Raw genomic sequence first — 5,246 nt, forward strand, 5'->3', positions numbered from 1 at the left:
GTAGTGATCTGTGAGTGAAATAAGTTAAATTTGTCTTCGCAAGTATTTGCGCGGTATTTAGCCAAGATTGAGTGGTCTCCAGTGTCGAACGCAGCACTGAGGTCTAACAAGACAAACAAAGTGACTTCCTGCCTGCCCATACTGAGAAGGATGTCGTTCTGTACTTTATGTATAGCAGTCTCAGTGGAATGGTGTTCTTGGTAAGCATGCTCCCCCTGTCATCTTACCAAGAACACCATTCCACTGAGACTGCTATACATAAAGTACAGAACGACATCCTTCTCAGTATGGGCAGGCAGGAAGTCACTTTGTTTGTCTTGTTAGACCTCAGTGCTGCGTTCGACACTGGAGACCACTCAATCTTGGCTAATCTACTCGAAAGCGACTTTGGCATTAGTGGCTGCGCTCTCTCTTGGATTAAATCGTTCATGCACGGGTGGAAGCAAACGTGTAACCATCGAACAAGAACAAGAACGAGACTTCTCAATCCTTAGTGAAGTTCCACAACGAAGCTGCTTAGGACCGTAATTATAGCGAAGCACCATAGTTAAGAAAATATGGTAACCCATCGATGCGAGAAATTTTGTTTTATAGCCATAACGTCATCGATCGTCCAGCCCTCCATGAATACCAATGTATCCAGTATCATACTAGTTTACAGGATACATCTTTGATATTGAACATCCATGATTTAATCAATTGACACCTGTCAAAACAAGGTATTCGCTGACCAGTATCACGTGACCATATCGCAGGCTCAAGCTTAGAGCTCACCGAGGTCTTTTTTTTTTTTTTTATTCGAAACTGACTGCTGACCAGGTACTGGTTTTCGATTGGATTGCAGGCTCAACTCAGGTCAACTCACCTAAACATAAACGAGGCTTTATTTTTCGCGCGCTTTCTGTTGCTTGACGCGGCTACAGGGCCATACTACATCAACTATTGTTTTTACACATTCAACGCTTTTCGTGTCGGTTTGGAAAATGTTTTCTTTCTGCATTTTTCACTGGTTTCAATCCAGTTTGACATATCATGATAGCTGTGGTCCACACTGGCGGCTACACAGTTATTCAAGTCAAGCATCAGAGAGAAATAAACTTAAAGCTGAGTGTTCATTTTTAATTTGCCTAGAGCTGCTTTTTTCTCTGTTTTGCAATTTTTAGCATTTCTTTAGAAGCTCTGATAAGGTTACATGATGCCTGGAGGACCTATGTCTAGAACAGAAACGAAAGAAGAGCAAAAGAGAACGACAACGACAAAAAGGAATACCAATAATAGCCCATACTTAGTGGAAGGAGTTACTCCACAAATTCTATCCTTGGGCACTAAAATGTTTGTTATTTTCAAAAGTGGTTTGATCAGTTTTTCCTTTGTTCAGGAACGAAAATCATTTTTTTTATTGTCAACTGGAATTAAGTAACAATCATGTGTACTCCTTTGGACACAAAGAAAAAGTTGATTTGTTTGTTTGTTTTGTTCTATAATGCGACGAACAACTTGAGTGCTTTTTAATCCGTTTGCCCAACTGGTTTTCGATGTGCCTCGACAGTGCCAAGAAAATTTTGCCCCTATGTTATAAACACGTAATCGCAATGAGTTCTCGTAAAATTAGGGGGAAATTTCACTAACTTGTGTTTTCAGAAATTTGTTTATAGCACCTAAACGTTATTTAAGTGTTGGAGCGGATCTTGCTTGAAGTTCGTTCTTTCTCTGTTGCATTTTGCCGATTCTTGTTCCAAGCCAACCTAGTCGTATTTCAATGAAGTACATCAAAATGTGAAAGATCTCGTTTTCAGAGATAAAGTGATAAAGTGCATCAGTAAAACTCTTCTTTGGCCTTGAACTGACAACGTATTTTTTTATTTTTTTATTTTTATTTTATGGCTTCTAATTTTTGCGTGATTCTTATTCGCTGGCTATTGACAGTTGACTCTGAAACTCATGCGGTTCAAGAAAAATTCATTGCCAAACTGGTAAATTCCAAAGTAAATTTCTTTCGAAAAACCGATATCGTACTTATCCCTTCGTGATTCATGCGAAATCGGTTTTTAGCGTGAAATTTACCGTGGAATTCACTTATTAGTTAGGCAATGAATTTTTCTGTAGAAGAAAGCAAAGATTAAAGCAGCAACCGGAAGCATCAAAACGCGGACAATTCGAAACCTTTTATTTCACTAACCCTACAGGCAGTAAGAATAAATAATCAGGGAGCTCCACTTTTGGGCTTGGCTAAATCTATATATTTCATAATGTACACTTCTAGCCGTCTTCAAGTGATAGAAAAGCACCTGCCGTCGGTGAAAGTGGCACGAAGCCCTCTCAAGAACAAGCCATTCGAGCTACGGAGGAGTGCATCGTTGATGTCCGTGCTTGGATATGTCATAACATGCTGAAGTTTGACGACTGCAAATGTTAAAATAGTTTTGCAGATATTTGTTTTCTGCACTTCCCTGAAAGAATTCGTATAGTTGTCCTTAAGAGTTATTGGTAATCAACGCTTTTGTGGTATTGTTTTGCATATTGGTAAAAAATTGTGTCTTCAAGGTGTGAGTTCTTCCTTCTGGTCGAAAACTGTGCGAACGATATACATCACGTTTTTTCTTGTTTCTTTACCATTTATTTCTTTCGTCTTCTGTATTGTTCTCATGTATGTTTTAGGCTTGTGTTTGAGCATTCATTCCTTTATGTCTTTTGTCTGCTTTGTCGATCTTCCAATGTGGGGAGTTGGGCCCGTCTTTTACCACTTAGCTAGGTTTGCCCTCCTAGGGTGACCGTCATTTAGATGGCGTGCATGAGTTACTAATTTAGAGTCTTATTGCCGTTTAGTGCCCGTTTGCTTGAACGTTAAGAGAACGATTTTTAGGTTTTTTTCTGGCCTCCCTAGCGCCTTCAGGAATTATTTCCAGTTTTCATATTGTAGTCTTCCGTAGATTTAATCATCGTTTCGTATGTTGTTTATAGAGTCAAGTTAATAAAGATCGATATGACGTAGTTCAACCGATCCATATCCAATGTTCTCCAGAAATTGATGTTTTAATCTGTTTGCGTTTGTGTCAGTAATAGGCCATTTCCTAGTTCATGTCTTTCTCCTCTTCAAAGCGAGTCTAAGTGCAACGTTTTTGTGATGTTAATTAGTTCTACTTTACATATGAATGAAAACAATTTTCATAAGAAAAACTTCGCACTTAGACTCGCTTTGAAGAGGAGGCAGACGTGAACTCGGAAATGGCCTATTCTTTCGCTAGTGCAGAAACGGAATTTCTGATCACTGGTTTACGTCAGCAACTCGCCAAAATAAATGTTAACTCTGTACAAGTTGGCAGTTCCGAGATTGTGTCATCCTCTGTTTGCAATCTCAAGGTGTGATTTGATAAGAATTTGTCAATGAATGCGCACGTTGGGCAGGTGTGTAATAAGGTCTTCTTCGGACTTAACAAGATCTGGCAAATAAGCAAATTTCTATCAGATGATGCCACCAAAAGACTGGTTCATGTATTCGCCACGTCGCACGTCAACTATAGTGTCACAGTACCAATTTAACCTTAACCTCTCGGATCAGATTTAAGATCACACTGTTGGTTTGTAAAGGGCTTAAAGACTGCCCTACATCTTACATAATTAAGCTACTACACATCAAGCCTCCGGGTCGCCACGCATTGCGCAGCGACGATCAAAACCTCCTCTTGGTCCCACGAACCAAGGGTCTGGAATAGTTTGCCACTAGCAATTCGTAATTCAGCAAACGTAGATACATTGAAATCGAGTTTCAAAACTTTTTTATTGATGCAAGCATATGAACATTTTTAACAGTTTTGAATTTTTAGATCGAGTCTATGTAAACAAGAAAGGTTATTCTACTTTTATTTAAATTATATGATATCTGTAAAGCGCATTAGAATATTGTTATAACTTATAGCGCTATATAAGTTCATTAAGTTAAGTTAGGTTAAGTTGTTTTTTTTTTCTTTTTTTCTTTGTCCAAGCGGTTTCTCCCAGATAATGAAACCAGTGTTTTGGTGACAAGTTCTTTTTTTTTTACAGTGTGAAAGTTGCGTTTGCGGCAAAAGTCCGTCGTCACTTTACTCACAAATTATTTTCCTTTGTGAGATAATATAAACTTCTTCGACCAAAATCGCACCATCTAGAATAGACGTTCTAGTGTTCTAACAAGGCGTGATGTTTACCTGAAAGAAAATATCCTCGAAAACTTTGAGTTATGATTTTTAACAAGAAGAGAACCAGTTACACTGTACGCTCCTTAGAAAAGTTACAGGTTATTTTCCGAAAATCAATTAGATCTGTTTGCACATGAGATAGAAAATCGGTTTATTATCCTGACTAGAAATGATGCCTTGTTCCTGATGTCACGTTTTGCATAGCGACGTAATAAACGTCGTACAATATTTTTGTCCTTCAGAACCATATAACTGTGGATGAGCTGAAAATTTCTGAGTCTCATTTTGCCATTTACGTATGTGCGAAATGGTGGTTGTCGTGAAGGCTTGGAAATAGCTTAAAAACTCATTGGTGGAAAAAAATATCTAGCACATTTCAGTGGCCGTTTCAATGGCTTAGCGATTAACACAGAGGAGACGCAATCGCTCAAGGTGAGTGGCACAGTCCGTTGGTAGTAACGTAAAGAACAGTACGGAAGAAGGAAAGCAGAGGGAGAGACGGTACTTTAAGAAAAAACGAAAGGCAAGGGACAGATGGAGGAGGAATTTAATCAACTTCCCTTTTTTCATTACTTTCTTTTTTTTGCCTCTTCCGCCGCCCCCCTTCCCCCCCCCCCCCCCCCTCACCCCCTTTTTAAAATCCTATCCTAATAACCACCTAGGATGAAAAAGGTTTAACCTACAATACTAGTCGCATTTGTTGGAACACTCATCCCCGTTTACCCCCACCTGCAATGTTGATTTTCACAACTACTAGCGATCGCCTGAAAAATTCTAACACAACATTGAACTGGGGGTAGGGGAACGTGGTATAAGTTACAATCTTGTAACACGATGATTCTAGACCATTCGCTAAGTGTTCCAACTAAATATGTCTAGTATTGTAGATAAAAACGCATTCAACCTGAGACCGGATTTGCCCCACAATGGCTACCGTAACGCCGTCGCCAAAAATAATGCCAAGCTTTGCTCTTACCCTTTTCCTAGGCATAGGAACCAAATGCTTGAACTAAAAGTATGTGGTGCAATTTGCTTTTACGTTTAGCACGCAAAACTGTATAAGCTGAAGAG

The sequence above is a fragment of the Montipora foliosa genome, chromosome 3 (genome assembly GCF_036669935.1).
Source record: "Montipora foliosa isolate CH-2021 chromosome 3, ASM3666993v2, whole genome shotgun sequence".
NCBI lineage: Eukaryota > Metazoa > Cnidaria > Anthozoa > Scleractinia > Acroporidae > Montipora > Montipora foliosa.